At 38.7% G+C, this 24,260-nt stretch overlaps 1 protein-coding gene across 5 annotated transcripts in view; it reads left to right on the top strand.

The window, feature by feature from the left end:
* Positions 1 to 24,260, top strand: part of RNF13 (ring finger protein 13) — a 209,229-nt gene that overhangs the window by 38,914 nt on the left and 146,055 nt on the right. The window contains exon 1 of one of the 5 annotated variants that reach the window (XM_006936334.5): positions 16,858 to 17,160. The exons of 1 other annotated variant lie outside the window; for it this stretch is intronic. The gene's annotated coding sequence lies outside the window, so the exon portion shown is untranslated. Of the gene's footprint in view, positions 1 to 16,857; positions 17,161 to 17,617; positions 17,787 to 24,260 lie in introns of those variants that run through there. 3 more of the 5 variants (XM_019810575.3, XM_045037443.1, XM_003992014.6) reach the window with 3 other exon arrangements.

Here is a 24,260-nt window from a genome sequence, read left to right as displayed (position 1 = left end):
ATTACCATTTTGTGTGTGTGTGAGTGGTGAGAACATTTAATATCTACTTTTAGCAATTTTCAAGTATACAATACAGTATTGTGAATGAACAGGATTTTTTCTGAACTGTGCAAGATGGTTTTAAAATTAATATAGAAAAATAAGCTGTCAGTATAGCTAGAAGAACTCTGGAAAGGAAGAGTAATGAAAGACACTCACCTACCAGATTTAAAACATATTACAAGGTATAATAATTAAAACAGTGTAGCACTGGCACATGAACAGTCAGTAAAATCGGTGGAAAAATGGAAAGCATAAAAGTTGACTCATAAGAGTTTAGTATATGATTAAAGTGGCATCTTGCGCCAGTGGGGATGGTGTGGGGAAATAAGATAGTATTCGATTAACCTGAAAAAAAAGGAACTATACTTTTTACCTTGCATCATGAGAAATTAAAAATTAATCAAAAATTTAAATGTAAAAATAGAACTATGAAAACATTAGTCTTATATGTTTATAAGAATTATATTTTTTATTATTATCATTATTATTATTATTTTGAGAGAGAGACAGATTATGAGCAGGGAGGGGCACAGAGAGAGGGAGACAGAATCCTAAGCAGGCTCCAGGCTGTCAGCACAGAGCCCAACAAGGGGCTCAAACTCATGAACCGCTAGATCATGACCTGAGCCGAAGTCGGATGCTCAACCAGCTGAGCTACCCAGGCGCCCCTATAAGAAGTTTTAAAAATCACCTTCAGTGATAAGATCTTTCTATGACAAAAAATACTGAATCCATTAAAGAAAACACTGATAAATTCAACTATGGTTTAAAAAATCTGCATGGAAAAACCCACTTGATATAAAGCCAAGGACAAAGTGAGGAGATATTTGCAACTATTACAGATAAAGGTTAATTTCCTTAATATATAAAGAGTACCTAGGGCACCTGGGTGGCTCAGTTGGTTGGTGCCCAACTTTGGCTCAGGTCATGATCTTGCGGTTTGTGAGTTCAAGCCCTACATTGGGCTCACAGCTGTCCGTGCAGAGCCCCCTTCAGATCCTCGTCCCCCTCTCTCTACTGCTACCCTGCTTGCGCTCTCTCAAAAATAAATAAAACATTAAAAAAAAAAGAATACCTACACATCAATAAGGAAATGACAAAAAAAATCAGTAGAAAAATGAATAGATGATATAAACAGTTTACAGAAAAGGAAATACAAATGGCTTTCAAATATTATATATGCTTAACTCATAATAGGAGGAAGTGTAAATTAAACTATAACATGATGCTATTTTTTACCAGGAAATTGGAAAAGATCCAAAAGGTTGATTACCTACTCTTGCTAAGTCTGTAGTCATATTTTGCTATAGGGAGTATATTTTGGTATAATTCCAAATAAAGGAAAATTTGGAAATATATTTTAAAGTATAAATGCACATGTTTTTGACACACCAGTGTTATTTATAGAACTTTATCCTTGCAAATATATATGCCTATTTGCAAAATGACATAGGTACAACATTATTTGTTGCAGAATTGTATGTAACAGCACAAGATTAGAAACATCTTCCATGTCCATCAATAGGGGACTGATTAAATAAATTATTTTTCATTCATACAATGATACACAGCAATAAAAAAGAATAAGGATGTTCTTTCTGTATCAATATGGAGAAATCTCCAAGGTATATCATTAGGTGAAAAAAGTAAGGTGCAAAACAGAATATGTTGTATACTACTATTTGAGGAAGAAAGAGGGAAATCATGTCTATAGATATGATATACAATATGGAAGGTTTGCATATACCTCAAAGTTCTTGGGATTATATTTAGGAAACTAGAACCATTGGTGCCTGTAGAGAGGAGACTTGAGCAGCCAAGGGTCAAGGGTGAGAACAATACTTTTCACTGTATTCTCTCTCTCTTTTTTAATAGACAGTGGGCTTTTAAAAAAATTTTTTAAAGTATTTATTTACTTTTGAGAGAGAGAGGGACAGAGGCACGAGTAGGGAGGGGCAGACAGAGGGGGAGACCCAGAATCTGAAACAGGCTCCAAGCTGTCAGTGTACAGCCTAACGTGGGGCTCAAACTCACAGACTGCGAGATCATGACTTGAGCCGAAGTCGGATGCTCAACCGACTGAGCCACCCAGGTGCCCCAACATTGTTTTTTTAAAGAACTTTTAGGTTTATAGCAAAATTAAGCAGAAAGTACATAGAGTTCTCCTATACCCTTATACCTCTTGCCCCTACACATTACAGCCTCCCACATCAAAATCCCAAACTGAATGGTACGTTTGTTACAACTGATGAATCTACACTGACCCATCATCATTACCCCAAATCCATACTTTACATTAGGGTATGCTCTTGGTCTTGTACATTTCATGGGTTTTGACAAATGTATAATGACATGTATCCATCAGTTTAGTATCATCCAGAATAGTTTTGTTTCCCTAAAATCTTCCGTTCTCTGCCTATTTACCCCTTTTTCTCCCTTAACCCCTGGTAACCACTTATCTTTTTGCTGTCTCCATGGGTTTGCCTTTTCCAGAATGTCATATGGTTGGAATCATACAATATGCGTCCTTTTCAGATACACTTTGTTCAGTTAGTAATATGCATTTAAGGTTCTTCTGTGTCTTTTTCCTGACTCAATAGCTCATTTTTTAGTGTGGGATAATCTATTGTTGGATGTACCACACTTTATTTATTCATTCACTTACTGAAGGACATCTTGGCTACTTCCAGGTTTTGGCAATTATGAATAAAGTTGCTATAAACATCTGTGTGAGGGTTTTTGTGTGGATGTAAGTTTGCAATTCATTTGGGTAAATATCCTGGAGCACGATTGCTAGATGGTATGGTAAGAGTATGTTTAGTTTTGTAAGAAACCACCAAACTGTCTTTTGGAGTAGCTGTACCATTTTGCATTCGTACCTGCAAAGCATGAGAGTTCCTGTTGTTCCATATCCTCACCAGCATTTGTTGTTGTGTTTGTATTCTCTCTTTATATCTTTCAAGTTTTGAACCATGTGAACTCATTGACTAGTCAAAAAATTAAATTAGGGGGGCGCCTGGGTGGCTCAGTCGGTTAAGCGGCCGACTTCAGCTCAGGTCACGATCTCGCGGTCCGTGAGTTTGAGCCCCGCGTCGGGCTCTGGGCTGATGGCTCAGAGCCTGGAGTCTGCTTTGGATTCTGTGTCTCCCTCTCTCTCTGCCCCTCCCCCGCTCATGCTCTGTCTCTCTCTGTCTCAAAAATAAATAAAATGTTAAAAAAAATTTAAAAAAATTAAATTAGGTAAAATACAGTAATATGAAACAAAAACTAAAACAAAACCCAACTCAGTCCTTTCAAGAGTCCTTCTTGATCTCCCCAGAAAAGTTGGCCTCCCTCTCTCTATTCCCTCACTGCATCATAAATTTTTAAAAATTTTTTGAAGTTTATTTATTTGTGTATATAGAGAGAGTGCTCGTGAGAGCACGGGGGAGAGGTAGAGAGAGAGGAAGAAAGAGAGAATCCCAAGGAACTCTACACTGACAGCACAGAGCCCAACACAAGGCTCAAACTAATGAACCATGAGATCGTGACCTGAGTTGAAATCAAGAGTCGGATGCTTAACCAGCTGAGCCACCCAGGCACCCCTGCATCATACATGTCTAAATTGTGGGATGTTTTATACTGCATTCCATTTATTATGTCAGTGTCAGCCTGTCCATTAGACTGTGAGCTCCTCCATGGAGGGGCAGTGTCTTAATCACCTTTGTATGTCCAGTGGCCAGTGCCTTGCAGTGTGAATAAACAAGCTAGTTATTGTAGATTGATATCATTAAAAGTTACCTTGTAATAATTAAATGATAAGTAGACTTAAAACTCTCTTAGCAATCTAGGGACAGCTTGCAATGATGAAAATTTTCTTACTTGCAATCTAGGAATAGCTTGCTTTAGCATCTAGAGGCGTTTTTTTGAGTTTTTTTTTTCCTAGGAGTTTTTAATTAATTTAGTTAGCCTACTGGGTGCTTTCTACATGCAATAGAATATGCTAGGTCTTTGAAAGATTTGGTGATGAATGTGACCTTAAGGGATTTTCCATGAGTACGGAAAATGGTGTTTGTCCAACATACCTGGACTAGGAACTGTATTAAAGGATGAAGTATGATCAGAAATATACAAACAAAACAGATGGTATAGAAGTGAAGAGACATTTGGTTTGACATGAAGATATACTGTTCATTCATTTTAGTCATTCAGTGCATGTACACTGAGCCTTTGATATGTATCTGGCATTATTCTGTGAGGGATCGTTGCAGTGAATAAGACAGTGTGGTTTCTGTTGTTGTTGTTGTTGTTGTTGTTTTTAGGTTATTTATTTATTTTGAGGGTAGGGGAAGGAGCAGAGAGAAAGGAAGAGGACCCTAAGCAGGCTCCACACTATCAGTGCAGAGCCCGATACAGGGCTCGAACCCACAAACTGTGAGATCATGACCTGAGCCTAAATCAGAGCCAGACGCTTAACCAACTGAGCCACTCAGGCACCACCAGAGTTTCTAGTTTAATGTGAATGAGTATGTGTGTTAGGAATGGAGGAAAGTTTAAAGGGTAGGTAAGGAATTGTGGGGAGGGACAAAGACAATAAATAATAAGCAATAAGTAAGCTTTGTTTAAAGAGAATGGTCAGATAATAGTGATAAGCATGGAAAAAGTAAGACAAATCTAGGGAAATAGGAAAGCAAGTACTTAGTGGGAATAATGGTAGGAAAGAATTAGGTTAAATACAGGAGACACAAGCAAATAGGAAAATGACACATACCTAGGGAGAAAGAGTAAGAAAAAAAGTAATGTTACAAGATCTGTACTGAGCTAAAAAAAAGAAACAACTGTGTCATAATCAGTGACTAATATTTTAGTTCTCTGATCTCTCATATATTTCATAGATGGATATCTATGAAGAATATCTATCAAGAATGGAAATCTGTCAAGAATCATTACTTGATTCTTATTTCTGCACTTAGAGTCAGGGCATTCTCCCTATTAGAGTTTAACCCCTTACTTCAGTTTCCTTTTAAAAACTCTGGAAATAATTACATGTTTAATGTTTGTTTGTTTGTTTGTTTGTTTGTTTAGTGAGAGAGAGAGAGAGAGCATGGGGAAGGGGCAGAGAGAGGGAGAGATAGAATCCCAAGCAGGCTCCATGCTGCTAGCCCACAAACCGTGAAATCATGACCTGAGCCAAAACCAAGAGTCAGACACTTAACTGACTGAGCCTCCCAGGTGCACCCGAAATAATTACATGTTTAAATTGATTTTAAATTATTTTCTGATTTATGATATATTGATACATGTCATACATGTTATATGATATATACAAAACAACAAGAAATAGAACTTTATGTCATGTGGTAAATGATATTATAAAGAAATACTGAATGATTGGTGGTCCTTTAAAATAGTAATTACCTTGGGAATATATGATTTGGCATGAAAAATGCTGAATGCTGATGTGTTGGGAGAACTGATGGCATCTTTTTTCTTTCTATTGAAGCTTAGTTGACATACAATATTATATTGGTTTCAGGTGTACGACATAGTGATTTGACAATTCTATACATTACTCAGCGCTCACTGCGATGTGTAGACACCATCTGTTACCCTACAATGTTATTACAATATTATTGAGTATATTTCTTATGCTACAATTTTCATCTCTGGGGCTTACTTATTTGGTAATTGGAAGTTTGTACCACTTAATCCCCTTTTACCTATTTTGCCCATCCCCCACCCACCTTCTGGCAACCATCAGTTTGTTTTCTGTATTTGAGTCTGTTTGGTTTATTTGTTTGTTCATTTGTTTTGTTTTTTGGATTCCATATATAAATGAAATCACATGGTATTTGTTTTTCTTTGTCTGATTTGACTTATTATAATACCCTCTAGTTCTTTCCATGTTGTCACAAATGTCAAGATTTCATTCTTTTCTATGGCTGAGTAATATTTCATTGTGTGTGTGTGTGTGTGTGTGTGTGTGTGTGTGTGTGCGCGCGTGTGTGTGTGGGTATGCATGGGTGTGTATGTGTGTATACCCATGCATACCCCCCCACACACATACACACCCCCACACACCCACGCATACCCACACACCACACCATATACATATACCACATCTTCTTTATCCATTCATCTGTCAACGGACACTTGGGCTGTTTCCATACTTGGTTATTGTAAATAATGCTGCAGTAAATGCGTATATCTTTTTGAATTAGTGATTTCATTTTCTTTGGGTAAATACCCAGTAGTGGAATCGCTGGATCATATGATAATTCTATTTTTATTTTTTTGAGGCCCTTCCATAGTGTTTTCCACAGTGGCTGCACCAATTTAGTAATAACCAACAGCGCCTAAGCGTTTGCTTTTCTCCACATCCTTGCCAACACTTGTGATTGCTTGTCTTTTTGATGTTAGCCATTCTGACTGGTGCGGAGTGGTGTCTCATTGCAGCATCTATTTTTAATATATAATTATGCTTTTAGTTTGTAACTTTAAATTTTTGTCACTAAGTTCTGTTGTTTTCATCTAAGAAAGCATAAATATGCAATTGAATCACCTGATGAGCCTCTTTTTTTTTTTAACGTTTATTTATTATTGAGAGACAAAGAGAGACAGAGCATGAGCAGGGGAGGGGCAGAGAGAGAGGGAGACACAGAATCTGAAGCAGGTTCCAGGCTCCGAGCTGTCAGCACAGAGCCCAACGTGGGGTTCAAACCCACCAATCTTGAGATCATGACCTGAGCCGAAATCAGACGCTTAACCATGAGCCACCCAGGCGCCCCTAAAATTCATGAAATTTTAGAAATTATATTTATTAGAAAATATTTATTTTTTTTGCAAGTGAAAATATGCAAGCTTATTTTGACCACAAAGCTTGCTTCACCCTTGTCAACCTACCAAAAGTTTAAGAACTAGTAGTCCGTACTTTGAATTAGGCGTGATGATTTACTGTGTTGACTCCCTCTTCTAAGTAGTTCTTTATAATTGGAAAAGCTTTTCATAGAAAGGATTTGGGGCGCCTGGGTGGCTTAGTCGGTTAAGTGTCAGACTTCAGCTCTGGTCATGATCTCGTGGTCCGTGAGTTCGAGCCCCGCGTTGGGCTCTGGGCTGATGGCTCAGAGCCTGGAGCCTGTTTCCGATTCTGTGTCTCCCTCTCTCTCTGCCCCTCCCCCGTTCATGCTCTGTCTCTCTCTGTCCCAAAAGTAAAAAAATAAAAAAGTAAAAAAAAAAGAAAGGATTTGTTGTAGTTCTAGGTTGGACCTTGTGCTTCAATAGACCAGTTTTTTGAGAATAAAATCAAGTTTGAAAAAAGAAAGTAGAATTCTTAATTCTCAGTATTCTTCCTATCCTCATATTATTCCTGATTCATTTAAGGTATAGTTTTACTCAGTTTGTTTCTGTTGTTATTTAAGATCAAGACCTGAGCTGAGATTAAGAGTCTGACACTCAACTGACTGATCCACCTGGGTGCCCCAGGTTTTTTTTTTAAAAAGTAATATAATATTATTTTAATTTTAACTGAAAAAGCAATCATGCAGGTTTAAGCAATCCTAAAACACCTAGATGCATTGAGTTAAATATAGTGCATCTTTGTAAGTGCACAGCAGAGTTTGCAAGAAAGTAAGGGATACCCTCCTGGGTCAACCAAAGAGGGAACTAAAATTCAGACTTTACAGTTTCTTGAATTTGCTATTTAGCAAAGAAAAACATGAAAAGAAATGATAGATGAAAGAGAATGGACTCAACCTGTAAAAGGAACAGATGCTTTAGAAGTTTGGTCTGGGGATTTCCAGCATTGCCTGGCTGCTTGCTGGAACTTTAGAATCTTGGGCCCCACCACAGACCTACTGAATCAAAATCTGCAGTTCCACAAACTCCCAGGTGTTCTTATGTATAATAATACATAAGCACTGGCGTTGAGAAGCACTGGCTTACGTGACATCATGGTGGAGGAATACTAGGAAGATTTCTCCTGCCAAGTTTTTCCTCTCATTCATTATAGCATCTAAAATTTCAGTTTCACTTAAGGTATGCTAGTTTTGGAAGCTAACATAAAATATATACCTTTAAGAAAGCTATTACTCTTGTATCATTTATTTAAACATTTTCTCAACGACAGCTGGAAACAGCTTTGGAGATCAAAGACAGGTAAATTTCAGGTGTTGGAGAGTGAAGGACAGGCTCAGATAAGGAGTACTTTATGCAGAGATAGAATATGATAAAGTCGAGGAACAAGAGACTGCATTACTTGCCCAAGATCCCCCAGGAGAGTTATCTGCGTCCAACCTAGAGTCCTCTTTCTCATGTTATGCTGGCTACTTATGGTTCATCATTTCAGTTCAGAACTCAGGCTCTGATATGGATGGACTTCATTCAAATCCCAGTTCCAGAGCCTGAGAGGTCTATTCCATTTCTCACTAGCTGCCTGAGTTTGGATGAGTTATTTAATTTCTTTGAACCACAGTTTCCTGATCTGTAAAAATAAACACATTAGTAGAATCTACGGTTGTCATGAGGATTAATCAAATAATGTATAAAAAACTTAGTACAGTGTTGCTGCTACCATTGTTATTATTATTTAGGGGTGCAGGGGAACAAGGAAAAGTCTGGGAATATTTTGAGAGCACGAATCACCTGGGAATCAAGAGCTAGACATGGGAAATAGCAATATTGAAAGGAATGATTTGAAAGTCTTGAGACTAAAGTTGCCTAATTAGACATTTTACTTGGTCCTGAACATGAAGAGAACAATGAATAATCAATAAAATCATTACAAAGTAACAGAGAAGGAAGACTAAGTAAAAGAAGGAAAGGCTAAAAATGGCAATCAATTCTAGCAATTCTCATATGATATATATCTTTTTTACATTACAGTAAAACCTTGGTTTGCGAACATAATTCGTTCTGGAAACATGCTTTAATCCAAAGCACTTGTATATCAAAGCGAATTTCCCCATAAGAAATAATAGAAACTCAGATGATTCATTCCACAACCTAAAAATATTCATATAAAAATGATTATAATGCTATAATACAAAGAAAATGAAGAACGTACAAAATATAAAGAAAAATAAACAAATTAACCTACACTTACCGTTGAAAAGTGTCTGGAGCGAGGGAGGCAAGAGAGAGGAGGGTTACTGTGTAAGACGACTTTCTTTTTATTTATTAAAAATATTTTTAACATTTATTTATTTTTGAGAGATAGAGCATGAGCAGGAGTGGGGCAGAGAGAGAGGGAGACACAGAATCTGGCAGGCTCCAGGCTCTGAGCTCTCAGCACAGAACCTGACACAGGGCTCGAACCCATGAACTATGAGGTCATACCTGAGCCAAAGTCAGAAGCTTAACCGACTGAGCTACCCAGGCACTCTAGGATGACTTTCACTGTCACTAATGGAATCACTGCTCTCTATTAGCTCAATGGAATCTTTTTCTGCATGGGGGCCATCGTATACGCAGTATTAATAAACTCTTATCATATATTGTATTTAATGTAACTGGCAATAAGGCAGCAGAGGAAATGGTCTATCCTCAGGCAGCCTGACCTAGAATGAAGCAAAGCTTACTAAGCTTACTCTTGTATGGAAAAGCAAAGAACTGTCCGTATGTGCTTTGAAGTGACAAAAAATACACTAGTGCCAGTTGTGGGCACCTTCCAATGTTCTGAAAAATCACTGATATCTGCCAAACACTGTGGCCTGAGACTGAGCATCTGAATATGGGCGATGACCACCCACAATCCCACAATGAGAGAGAGAAGAACCATTGGCTCATTTGTGACCTGGTGACGTTCAGCATCACGTACTACGTGTATTGAAAGACATCGCTTGTTTATCTAAAGTTAAAATTTATTAGAAATGTTTGTTTGTCTTGCAGAACACTCACAGAACAAGTTACTCGCAATCCAAGATTTTACTGTGTCTGGTTATTATGACTATCTAACATACCTAGTGCTTTAATTGGATCATTTGAACACATGGCAAGAGTAAGTAAGCAGTTCTCCCACTCTTTAGTTTGGGAAATGAACATGCTAGGAGCAGATGCATTTCATGAAATTGCCAAGATTGATAAGATTTAACTACAATCAGGATAGAATCCAGGAGAATTTCCAGACTATGGGGCTAGTCACCAGATGCAAAGTCTCTTTCAAGGAAGTAAAATTGTGGACTTAATAGCCAGCATAAATTCATGCTTGATACAGGAAATAATCGATGAACAGAAAAGAAAACTATTATGAGGAAAATAAGCAGTACTGGGAGAAATAGCAGTTCTAAAACACAGTTTATTGTCAACATAACTGAAACAGAACAAACAGTAGGCTAATTACGTATCATTTGTTTGCTGGAATGTTTTATATCAATACAGAACTTTTAAGTTAAATTCTAACTTTAACCACTGCCCTCTTTAGTAAAATCAAACACATCGTCCTTGTCACTTCCCTTCTGCTAGCACATGCTGTTGTCTTGTCCCCTGTAGTGGCTAAATTGTGGAGAACACTTACATTTGCATCAAAGCCCTGCATATTGGGACGGTGCCATCTCAGATCTCCTGTATCCTCATCTTTTCTGCTCAGTGCTTCCCATTCTGTGGACTTTCCTTCTCTTCCTGAAAAATGTATTTGATTTTGCAATCTGCAAGAAAGTATTGAGGGAGAGGACTTATCAAATGTGAGGTATCATTGGCTGACAGTTAAATCTTTTTGATTCCAAAGAAAATAATTAATTTAGGAATTTAAGATACCATTGTAAGGTTTCCATGTGGGAAAGATTGGGGGCCGAAACCAAGCATTACTCAAAACATGATATGTAGGTGACCAACTGCTCGACTTATGCTAGCTCTAAATGTGTTTTATTTAGTTTAGTAGTTTTATTAAAATGCTGCAGAGGAGGCTGCTCACTATAAATGATCTCAAACATTCTCGTGTATTTAATGCTACTTTTACAACTGTGTTGTCTAAATTTATACCTCCTGTTGGACCACTCTTACTTTTATTCAGATGCCTACTGGACATCTCCACTTGGATATCATAATCTTAACATGTACAAAAGCGAGCTTGTGCTTTTTGCTCCCCAAAGTTTGTTTTCCTTCATCAACCCAGGTTTCTCTAGGTCATAAATGGTACCGCCATCCACCCAGTTGCTCAAACTAAAAACCTTCATCTGTCACATCCATCAGTGAATCTTCATAATTTGAACTCCAAAATATATCTTCATTCCGACCATTTCTTTTTGTCTCTTCTGCTATCACTTTGATTCTGGCCATTATTTTCTTCTTGGATTATTGCAACAACCTCCTAACTGGTTTCCTTGTTTTCACTCATGTCTTTCTTCAATCTATTTCTTATGTAATTGCAGGGGTGGTTCTCTGCTTGAAATTCCTAATTAACTTTAGGATGGAATTGGAACTTTTACTATGGTCTACAAACCTTTGTATCAGTGACTTTCAAATTTAAGAATCACTTGGAGAATTCTTGGCCTGATTCTCAGTCTGGGCCTGAGAATATGAATTTCCAACAAACTCCCAGATAGGTCTGATTCGGCCAGTCAAGGGCCATACCTTGAATAGTAATGCCCAACTGCAACCTAGTCTACCACTCTTCCCCTCCCTCACTACATCCCAGCCCCACTGGCTTCCTTAGCCACAAATGTGCTCCACTTGTTCTAGCCTCAGGACCTTTGAACATGCTGTTCAATTCTTTCTGAGTCCTCTTACTCTGCCTTTATTCTATTTTCTTTTGATAATATCACCGCAATTACTTACTTTTCTCTTTTGGTGTATGATCTGATGGGACAGTTAATTAAGGCACCCTGATCAAGGATGAATCTGTGTCACAAGGTAAGCCAGTGGAAAGTTCCTTTCCTGGGATTTGAACTGAAAGCAGAGTGATAAAAAATGGCTGGAGTAGTACTGCCAGGATGAGAATGTTAATTCTACGGGACAATTAGAGCTACTGGTTATCGATCTTTACGAGAGCATACTTCAGGCATCCTCTTAATCCTGTGAGTATCCCCATAGCCTTTAAATAAATTGCCTTTTTAAATTTAAATTGACCAGAGTTGGCTCCTGTGGTTTTCAATGTAGGAATCCTCATTCTTTAAATCTCATCTCATGTTGTCTTTTCAGAGAGGTTTCTTTGACAATCTTGTACAGTATGGGTCCCTCCTTTAATTCTCAAATGTTTTTTCTGCATATATCAAGGTAATCTTATAGCTTTTTACTTTTAATATATTAATGTGGTGAAACTTGTTAATAAATTTTATAATGTTATCTTCAGGAATAAATACTATCTTGTCATCGTTTTTTGTTTGTTTGTTTGTTTGTTTTAAAGCTTTGCTAGTTTTAGTTTACCACTGTTTTATTTGGGATTTTTTCGTATGAATTCAAAGTGAGCTTGGCCTATTATTTTTCTTGTACTGTCTTTGTTCAGTTTTGATATCAAGGTTATATTATCCTCATGGAATTAATTGAATAGCTTTCCCTTTTGATTCCATGAAACTGCGTGAAAATTTTATTACCTATTTTTTGAAGGTATGGTAAACTCATCTTTAAAACTTTCTGGAGTTGATTTTTATGGGAGAGGGCTGTAGATTTTTTTTAACAGTTTCAATTTTCTTAGTCTTCTTTGGTTTTCTACATCTCATGTGTTTCAGAAGTTAAAGCTTTTTTCTAGAAATTGTCCATTATTTTTTCATATTTATTATTCTAAAGTTCTTTATAGTATTCTCTTAAAGTTTGAAAAATTACCAACTCTATCTATAGTTGGAACCTAATATTATATTCTAGTCATAAGACATGGGTTATAGGCCACTGATTCTTTGATATTTGTTGATATTTGCATTACAGTAAGTATGCTGCTATTTGGGAAAAGATCCCATGTGTGCTTGAAAAGAATATTTATAGGGCTCTCTGTATGTTTCACATGTTGTCTAAATATTCATCATTTACTTAAAATGCTGTATAAAATTCTATTCTGATTATGGATTTGCCAACCTGTCCTTCTAAGTTTGTCAATTCTTGCTTTGAACATTTTGAGATGTTTCTAGATGCATATTGGTTCATAATGGTAATAACTTCTTTGCAAATTTTTCTTTTTGTCCTTATTATTAAATAGTACTATATATCCTGATAATAATGCATTTGACTTTAGGCCTGTTTTTTTGCCTCTTGACAGTAATACAGCTATATTAACTTTCTTTTGCTTGTTAATGGCTTTGCATATCTTCCCCTTCCTTTTATTATCAACCCTTTGGTGTCCTTTAAGTTTTAGTTACTATATCTTGTTAAAAAAGAATATAGCTGACAATCTGTCTTTTAACTGAGAAGTTTGCCCCATTTACCTCTTTAAAAATTTTTTTCTTGAAGTTTATTATTTATGTTGAGAGACAGAGAGAGCGATAGAGGGAAGGGCAAAGAGGGAGGGAAAGAGAGAGAATTCCCAAGCAGGTTCCACACCATCAGAGCGGAGCCCGATAAGGGGCTTGAACCCACGGATCTCGAGACTGTGACCTGAGCGGAAAACAAGAGTCAGACACTTAGCCAACTAAGTCACCCAGGTGCTGCCTCCCCTGCCTCCCCATTTACCTCTTTTAGAGGGTGATTAATGTATTTCTTGTGCCTTGTGTTGTATTGTCCATTTATAATACCTACAATATGCTCCTTTCCCACCTCATCTTTCCTGCCAGTGGAGTAATTACGTATGCTTTATTCCCTTTTGACACCTACTGGTTTGAAAATTATACTCAATTTCTTGGCTTTCCATATGTTCTTGCATCTTACCCTTTTCTTTTCGGTTCAGTTGTTGACTTCTTGAAGACATCCTTTAGAAGTTCTATCAATAAAAGTCTCTTAGAAGTAAATGCTGTTTTTCCTCTGAAAATGCCTTTACTTTGCCCTCACATTTAAATGATGCAATCAGCATACAATTCTAGGTTGACGATTGTAATTATTTAAGTATTTGAAGATATTATTTCATTGACTTCCAGGGTTTTTGTTGTTGTTGTTGTTGTTGCTATTGAGAAAGTCAGCTGCCATCCTTTGTTGTTGTTGTTGTTTTGTTGTTATTTCAGAACTGCTGTTTTTCTTTTATCTTCTTTAAATTTCACTACAACGTACCTGCATGTGAATTTATTTTGTTTCTTTTGTGTGTGTGTGTGTGTGTGTGTGTGTGTGTGTGTGTGTGTTTCTTTAGGGTATAGTCCCTGGGTTGGAATTGCTGTGTCATAGAAAATGTTCTTTTTCAGCCTTTCCAGATAATGCCAAATTGTTTCCCAAAATGACTGTCTCAAAGCACACTCCTGAGTTCTTCCATCTTCATTAACTTTATGTCACACAAATTTTTGCTTGCTTATTTTGTAATAACTTTGTTAGCAAATAGAGGAAGACTGCTTCTCAGTTTCCCAAATAAGATAGGAAAAGTTGAAATTGTATGTCATTCATCTTAGGTAAAGAGAGAGAGAGAGAGAGAGAGGGAGGGAGAGAGGCAGGCAACTCACCCCAAGGGAAACAGCCACCAGATCATTTATAAGGCATTTAACTTGATGTTTATTTATTTTTGAGAGAGACAAAGCATGAGTGGGAGAGAGAGAGAGAGGGAGACACAGAATCCGAAGCAGGCTCCAGGCTCTGAGCTGTCAGCACAGAGCCCAACGCGAGGCTCGAACTCACGAACCGTGAGATCATGACCTGAGCCGAAGTCGGACACCCAACCTACTGAGCCACCCAGACACCCCAATAAGGCATTTAACTTGAAACAGACTTTTTTTTTTTGGTCTGACCTTTTTCAATTCCCTTGAAAATAAATAAGCATTGTTGAAAACCTTTCTGACTGATACTTGTCTTTTCGTGTTCTGAACTTTTCACTGTATATCTTACAAGATGAACTTATTCATTAGTTTGGAATCTGGTAAAGATTTGGGAATCTTAAAAAAAAAATTGGGAGTCTTTTCTAAATGTTGGCCCAAAACTCCCTAGAACAGTTTTAGTTATGTTTTGTACTTTTTCAAATGTGCCTACTCCTACATATATGAACTCCTATGGATTTTTTATGGATTCCATTCCTTATCACAGTAATAATTTTATTTTCTTTTCAAAATGAAAATAGGTTTTATTCTGATTGTAAAATTACCATTTGTTTTCTGACTCTAAATATAATAAGGTTGAGAATCATCTTAACGTTTCTAGTTGATATCAGCGCTTAAAGACACTGCCTGCATTCTTTGCACTAGAGAGAACTACTTCTAAGCCATTTTAGACAATTAGGCATTTGGGTATCTTGTCTTTTTAGTTGTTGTTGCAGTCTTATAATATTTGGAGGTAGGAAATACTACAATCTCACATGCTATCTGTTTCTACTTTTAGGAGGATGTAAAAAAACCCAAACAAACTGTGAGATACGAAGTCCTAAAAGCTAATTTTCCTTTATTTGTTTTTTAATATACAGAGATAATTAGTAACTATTAGTATCATGTGCCATATTAACACTTCATGTTCTTGAAAACTATGTAACTAAGATATCTATCCATCTTGCTGTCTAACCTACTTTTAAACAAATTGGTACGTTTTCCCAATCTATTTTCTTCCAATTTATCTTCAGTCAGCACAATGGGGAGAATAATTGCTTCTGCAGACAATAACTGCATAATTCTGCATAAATGCAGTACAGCTCGCACATTACCTTGTTCATAACTAGAAGAACTATACCTGTTGTGATCTGAAGAGAATAAAGTCAGATTAAAATGATCTATACTAAAGGTGCTTTTATTTAAGAAATAAAGCTATTTTTTTTAACATGTAAAATGTGGACAATATTATTTTTTGCTTTTTTTGATGTCGTTCAAGAACTCTGATTTAACATAAAACCAATTTGAGATAATTTAATAAAATGCTTATAGATATTGTGACTATGTTTGCATTTATTACACTAGCCTTTATGTAATATTTCCAATTCTGATTTTCTGTTTGTTCCCCCCCTTTCCTTCCCAATTCTGATTTTTATTTATGACTTTCTTTAAAATAAAATATATATTTTTAAATGTTTATTCATTCCTGAGGGACAGAGCACAGGAAGGGGAGGGGCAGAGAGAGAGATACAGAATCAGAAGCACGCTCCAGGCTCTGTGCTGACAGCCGGTGGTCTGAACCCACAAACCGGTGAGATCATGACCTGAGCCAAAGTCAGACATTCAACCAACTGAGCCACCCACGTGCCCCTTTATTTATGACTTTCTTAGAGGTAGATCTGTGTATTAAGTATTGAATGTCTTCATAACTAATGAAAATCAAAGAATGTATAGAATATGTACCCATAATACATAAGAGAGCAAAGTACCTTTGATGGCCGTTGTTGAATTCTATTTTTAAAATTTTTTGTGTTTAAATTTTGAGTACATAATATTCACAAGGTTCAAAATTCAAAAGGCATACACAGTAGGGAAAGTTTTCCTCCCATTCTTTTGTCCCAGCCACGCAGGTATCCCGAGGGCAATCAAGGTTACAAGTTACATCAGTGGTGTTCTACAGGTGGTTCTTTTGGTGATAACCCCCTTTAGTCCCTCCTTTGTTGAAAAGATGAGGTTGAAGAATGCGAAGCCTGTAATGGATTTTTAAAGGGACATTATTTTGAAGCAGAAGCAGGACCAGAATTTAGGTTTCCTGGCATTCTTTGCCGTAAGCACAGTGCCTCTTTAAAGTAGCTAGTTGGTAACTGGTTAATCAGTGAGGATGTTCCAATCCAGGTAATTTAAATTTCAAAGTAGCTTGGTTTAAGATTGGAATACTCAGGTCCGAAGGTTAATCAGAAGGGCGGTAGGAAGAGTTTTTTTGTTTTGTTTTGTTTTTGGCTCGCCAAAAGGAGGCTGGGTTTTAAAAGGCTGACCTAGGGCTTAATCACACGGTTTGACTTTTGCTGAGTCCCGGGGATGGCGCGTGTCAGGCCCGGAGTGCTGACGTCAGCACGGCTCCGAGCCAGGCGTCCGGGTACTCGCTTTCAGCCTTCAGTCTGCTCGCATCTCTAACAACGCGACCCGGACTCTTATCTAAGGCGTTGGTGGGACTTGATCCCATCCATCGGATCTCAGCCTGGACTCCATGCAGTGGGGATGAGGTTTCGTCCTCGCCCCTTCAGCCAGTCGGGTGAGTGTGGTGCAGGGAAGAGACTTAACAGTGCCAGAGCCAGCCCCGCCCAGGGGCAGCCCGCCAGCTGGGTCTCGGGCTGCTTCGTCCCAAAGCCAGAGCGGACCAAGCCGGCTGGCCCTGGCCGCTCCGTATGGTCCCCTGCTGACCCCACAGCCTCCACGCCTGGGGACGAACAGTGGGTGGTAGGCTTTCACAGCCAATCCCCTCCGCCAGCCTGCCCCTTCCCCTGCCAAAAAGCGGATCCTTCAGCTGCGCTGCAGAAGCACCCCCACCCCCCCCCTTCCCTTCCTTTCCTTTCCCGGGAAGACCGATCACGCGGCCAAGACGCCACTCCACGAACTGGGCTTTTCTCCCTGCCAGCTGGAGCAAGCAGCGAGACGCTGTGTGAGAGTGGGAAGGGCCTTAGCAAACAGCTCTGTGGCCCAATGGTTTTTCTTCGTCTTCGCGTGCCGGCCAATGAGGCCCGCGAGGCGGGACTTCCGTCTAGCCTTGGTGTTGTCGTCCCCACTTCGATTCCGGCTGTGGGGGTCGGTGCGGATATTCAGTCATGAAGTCAGGGTAGGGACTTCTCCCGCAGCGACGCGGTGGGCGAGCCTATTTGTATTGCGGGGCCAGGCTTCCAGGTAAGAGCCTCTCTGGCCTCTCGGCGGCCGGGCAGGGGATTGATTCCTTTGGGGCCTGGCGGGGGGAACACACCCCCTCACCGGCCCTCCGTGGCGGCCCGGCTGCTGAGGTCTTTGCTGCTCCTCCCCAGGCTGGGTGCGGAGGAAATAGGCTTTTTGCAAAAGGTAAAACAAAAACAAAAACAAAAACCCTCTGCCCTCTGACGGCAGATTCCCGCTCTCCCCCACCCCCACCCTTTGAATTTGTGTGTAAAGTTGTTGTATTATCTGTTTGGCTTCTCACATTCCCATCCTGCGGTGGCAGGAGCCTGGGAAGATGTTTGGAAGGCTTCTCTTGGTCAGTCACCTGCCGCAAAGTCCCCGGGCGATAACGCTTAACTACAGTTGCGGGGACTATATAGCCTTTGAAAAAAGGAGGGCAGTCACCTCCCTTCTTTGTAACCTTCCTCCACCCCCGACTGGAAGCTCAGATTGAAGGTGGGACGCGACTCTACTAGGGACAGATTCCATGTCCCAGTCCTCTTAAAGCCAGCAGCTCTACCAGGGTACTTACGGAGTTGACCTGCACTGATGTAAGAACTCTGTCCCAGTGAGGGAGTGGGCAGACACAAAAGCCAAGCTATCCCAGAAGCATTGAAGCAACTTAAGTGGCAGCCACTGGGTGTTCTCTGCTAGTTTTTGGTGAATTCCTTTATTTTGTCCTAATCTGGCAGGAGTAAATTTCCAAAATTATTGTTTCATCCTCCGTTTCAGCACCGTGGGCAGCTGCTCCGGTTCGTTTCTGTTGCCCCAAACTTGCCCTGAGTGTGAAATGTTCCTCAGTGATGCAGCAGGAACAGTGAAAACTAACGCATTCCTTTCAACAATGATCTGTTGTTCTCCAAGGAGAACATCTGCAGTTTTTGATACAATATAAATAACTAAGATGGGTGTGCCTCCAAAGGGTTGTAGTAGAGAAATAGATCAATTCAAGATTTAAAGGGCTTTCAAGGGTTTTATCTTTTTAAGGACAGCTTTTAATGGGTTGGGAAGATTAGTTCCATTTCAGAGAAACACAACTAGACTTGTTGTAGCAGTTAAAAGGAATTTTAAACGGGAGGTAAAAAGTGTAGTGCAGGGGCGCCTGGGTGACTCAGTCCTTGAGCATCTGACTTCTTCCCAGGTCATGATCTCATGGTTGGTAGGTTCCGTGCCCCACATAAGGGCTTTTGCGCTGACATCCCAGAGCCTCCTGCTTCGGATTCTCTGTCTCCCTCTCATTATGCCTCTCCCCTATTCACCGCACTCCCCCTCAGTAAACATTAAAAAAAAAATTTTTTTTTTTTTTAATTGTAGTGCAGTGTTGTAGTTTGGGCCCATGGAGACTTATTAATGGGTTTTGGAATCAATTTAGCACATTGACATTAACATTAGAAAGAAAAAATATCAGAGGACATTCTATGGAGTAAGACTATTCTTTTGAAGCTTTTCTTTCAGTTTTTTAATAAAATATGTGTATATGAAGAGAGTGATGCAAATGTATACCATGTCATTGTGGATTATGGAAAACACTGGATCCCAAATATGGTTGGGTCCAGCTTTCAGCTCTGCTTCTTGCTGATTCTGTGACTTTACCTGTGAGTAGGGGAAGAATTGTAGGAATTTGCTGAAATAAAATGTCTGTTACATAGTTAAGCTTCAAAGTTTTGGGGGGTCTGTTTTTGTTTGCTTGTTTCGGTATCAGGAATGACAAGTGTTTTATTAATATCCGTATTTTTAACTTTGTCTTTATCTGAAGCCAGCCAGCGTGGTATCACCATACGTAATACTAAATCGTATGGACATAATCTTGGTTTGTGAGGTTTAATATTGAAGGGTTTGGAATAAGTTCTCATCTATCCTTGTTCAAAGTTCTTTCTCTCAAGCATTTTGGAGGGGCTTACACTGTTAATGGCATTCAACACCCTTCCTTGATATTTTTCTGCATTCCAGGGTAACACACTTATCAGAAGCTTTTCAGGCACTCATTTTAGCAAAGTTAAGGTAGGACTAAGGGTATGATAAGTGTATATCTTTGAATTAAAATATTTTATGCCTTACAGTTCTTGCCATAAAGATGTATAAAATGAAATGGCCTGGTCAGATATGGTATACTTGCTTCATGTTACTATGACCTAGAAATGATTGGTGTGTAAATAAAAAGTGTCATTTTGGACATTTTAAAACCTGGGAGTTAGTAACATATAGCAGAAGACAAATAAGTTTGAGTCTCAATAATGGTTTTGTGCCATTTGACATATTACTACCATGTGGCATTGCATATGGTAGTTTCATGTGGCCTAAAAAAGGGAAGAAAGTTAGGAAGTATTGTTAGTTTCCCCAAAAGAGGAAACAGAACTAATAGACAAATGAATCTCTTTTAATAAAGCATGGCAGTTTAATCATTGTTTAAAAATTCCTGTGTTATGCAAATATTTATTGAACAATAATAAAATATATTGTTGGGGCATGTGGGTGACTCAGTCGGTAATAGTCTGACTTCAGCTCAGGTCATGATCTCACTGTTCATGAGTTCGAGCCTCACATCGGGCTCTGTGCTGACAGCCCAGAGCCTGGAGCCTGCTTCAGATTCTGTGTCTCCCTCTCTCTTTCCTCTTTCCCCACTCATTCTCTGTCTCTCTCTCAAAAATAAATAAACATTAAAAAAAATTTAAAAAAATATATTGTTAAGCTTATACAGCTTTTAAAAAAAAAATTTTTTTTTTTAACATTTATTTACTATTGAGAGACACAGAGCATGAGCAGGGGAGGGACCAAGAGATGGAGGGACTCAGAATCTGAAACAGGCTCCAGGCTCTGAGCTGTCAGCACAGAGCCTGACGCAGGGCTCAAACTCACAAACTGCGATATCATGACCTGAGCCGAAGTCGGACCCTTAACCGACTGAGCCACCCAGGCGCCAAAGCTTTATACAGCTTTTGCCCAAAAGTTGATTTGGGAACAATAAGAACATATAATTGGTATTGTCAGTTCACATATTATAGCCTATAAATAAAATAAAAACACTAATAACAGTTAACATTGATTTTTTTTACTATGGGCCAAATACAATTCTAAGCACTTTACATTATGTCATGTAATTCTGTTACTGATGTGGTAAGTAGTACAATTATTCCCTTTTTATAGATGGGGAAATAAAGACCTTACAAGTACATAACTTGCTGAGTTCATACAGATTGCTAGTGGAGTAACTGGAATTTGAACCTAGGCATCCTGACTATCAAGCTTGTCCATCTTGTGCCATGTTTTATTGAAAAATACAAAATACTATGAGGTTATTTTGGATTCTTGCTTGTTTAGATTGGGTAAGCTCCTTTGGCCCTCCATTTCCTCAATTCCTTCCTCAAAAATATACTCTTAAGCCGTTATGTTTTTGTGGGGATTAAGATCATTTGTAAAACACTGAACAGAATGTGTTCAATGAATGATACGTGCCTCAGCCTTTCTCCTTTTATGTTGAGGATGTGATCATTTGAAAGGTTATTAGCAGTTGGAGGAGGATGGGAGAGGAAAGAGTTCTTCATAAGGATGCTACCCAAGCAAATAAATAGAGGTAGGAAAGCAGAGAACATTTGCTGAGGTTGTATGTTTAAGGTACAGGCTGGTAAAGGTAGATCGATGCAAAGTATGGAGATCTTTAAATGCCAGATAAAGATTTTGTACACTATTCTTAGTTGAGAAGAAGCCCTCTTTATGGATATGAAAATGGAGCAGAAATACAGTGAAGGAGCTTAAGCCTGGAGGTAGGAATGCCTGGAGTTTAATTAGAGTAGTTGAGACAAGAAAAGGTGATGGTGGAATTATAATGAAGGGTATAGATTTGAGAAATGTTGACATCAACATTGGGAACTGACCTGAGTATGGGCCTAAGATAGTGATGTTATTAAAAAAAAATAATAATAATATTGGGGCGCCTGGGTGGCGCAGTCGGTTAAGCGTCCGACTTCAGCCAGGTCACGATCTCGCGGTCCGTGAGTTCGAGCCCCGCGTCAGGCTCTGGGCTGATGGCTCAGAGCCTGGAGCCTGTTTTCGATTCTGTGTCTCCCTCTCTCTCTGCCCCTCCCCCGTTCATGCTTTGTCTCTCTCTGTCCCAAAAATAAATAAAAAAAAACGTTGGAAAAAAAAAGAAAAAAAAATATTATGATGAAGAACAAGTCCTGGTAGAAGCAAATGTTGGAGGAGAATTAATTAATTAATCAATTAATTGAGAGAGAGAGCATGCGCGCATTCAGGGAAGGGCGGAGAGAGAATCCCAAGCAAGCTGCACACTGTCATTGTGAGCCCTACTGATGCAGGGCTTAATCTCATAAACTGTAGATCATGACCTGAGCGGAAATCAAGAGTCAGATGCTTAACTGAGCCACACAGGTGCCCCGAGGAGGAGAATTTATGATAGGGGTTTTAATTTTGATACTGAGGAGTTGTTCAAATGTTTGGAAATGTAAAGTGGGAGCTGGGAGCTCTGTGTATTCCATTAAAAGAGAAAATGCCAGTTTTTCACACTGTGAGGAGATGGTCTAAGGCAGTCATCCTCCTGTGGGTCAGAATTTTATAGGAGTGATGTGACTCCTGAAGGTCCTTAGAAATGCAGATTTCTCACTTGATAGAGATGTACCCACTATTTCTCCCTGTAATATATTTTGTGTCCTGGGAGGAAGGGAGGGAAAGTAGTAGAGAGGGAAAATTTTGGAAACCTAGCGGTGCTCATATTTATTATTTCAGAAGAGAACCAGTAAATTTGGAGGCTTGGGATTCTTACAGTAAGAACTTGGAAAGATGCTATGATTTTTATATAGTACCAGGCATTTATACACACACATGTTGAGCATTGAATTGTTGTAACATCTCCAGATTTGTTATTTTTGCCCTCTTGTCTTTGTTACCCTGAATTATTAATAGCAAAACCTTTACAATCAGAGAGGCTGTGTGCTTATTATGGGGACAGCAAAGAAGAGGGGACCCAGAGAGATTGTATTTATAGCCAGGAATGTGGGAGAAGAGTCTCAAAGGATAACAGGAGAAGGCTGCATGATGTGGTAGGAAGAATAGAGATTCTGTGAACGAATCTAACTTTCTGCTAACCATTCTCTGGCTTCAGTTTTTCATTCTGTAAAATGATGAGAATGATAATCCCAATTCTGAGCTGCTACAGGAAAGAAGGAAAACATCTGGAGACCTTTTATACTTGAAAAAGGGCTCAGGTCTAAGTAGTAGAAGGGCTTATAGGTTTCTTGGCAGATTTACTAGGGTTTGATGCAGTTGGGTAGGGCATGATGTTAAACAGTATAGTTTACCCATCTGTGAACTAATTTTAGTTCTGTTTAATATAAGGTCTGAGTAATTGGCCAATCAAATAAAAAATTGGAGGTTAGGCACACACATTAGGGTAAGGAAAGGTTTACATGTTTTGTCACATCATTACTGGAAACAGTACTTCCATCCTACTGTTTGGATCCTAATACTTATAGCATTCATGCACTCAACAAATACTTAAGTACCTTTGATGGAAGGCCCTGTTCTAGGCACTCAGAGTGTATCAGTGAACCAAAGAGACAAATCTTTGGCTCTCATGGACCTTATCTTCTAGAGGGAGAAATAATGTATACTTTAATAATGAAAAGTAATTAGATCTTTTTTTTTAATGTTTATTTATTTTTGAAGGAGAGAGACAGAGCATCAGCAGGGGAAGAGCAGAGAGAGAGGGAAACACAGAATCCAAAGCAGCCTCCAGCTCTGAGCTGTCAGCACAGAGCCCGACGTGGGGCTCGAACTCACAAACTGTGACATAATGACCTGAGCCGAAGTCGGACGCTTAACTAACTGAGCCACCCAGGCACCCCAATTAGATCTTTCTTATACTATGTATGTATAAGGTCATAATTTTAAAAAGATAATAAGAGTACGATACCAGATTGTAACTAATATTGTAGAGCACTTTGAAATAAGGGACTATGTTATCCTTACTCATGTGTGTCTACCCATTTCCTCGTCTTCCCAGTGGGATGACTTTGATGTATTTATACTCAGCAAATGTAGGTATTCATTAAACATCCATGGTAGGGAGAAGGAATTATGTTAAAGGGAACAAATCTTAAAGATAAAGGAATCAGTTAAATGTAGTAAGTATTAAGGATCTAAGTACTCATTAGATTGACGATTGGGAAAAAATGAAGGATGTTGTAAATTGCATTGCCTGCTTGTCTATGAGGTTGAAATGGAAATAAAGTTATATTGGAGCTGAAAGCATCAACATTAAGGGAATCTGGGTGGACCCAACTTGCCCACTAATTAGTTGGGTGACTATATAACTGCACCTCTCAGTTCATTTCCTCATTTATAAAATGATGTTGGAACTTTTTTAGTCAAAGAATTTCTACTTTTAAGACTTAAAAAATGTCGATTGTAGTAATGTTTCATTTTACTAATGCAGATAAA

This window comes from Felis catus, chromosome C2 (genome assembly GCF_018350175.1).
Source record: "Felis catus isolate Fca126 chromosome C2, F.catus_Fca126_mat1.0, whole genome shotgun sequence".
Lineage (NCBI taxonomy): Eukaryota > Metazoa > Chordata > Mammalia > Carnivora > Felidae > Felis > Felis catus.
This window is presented reverse-complemented; position numbering and strand designations above follow the sequence as displayed.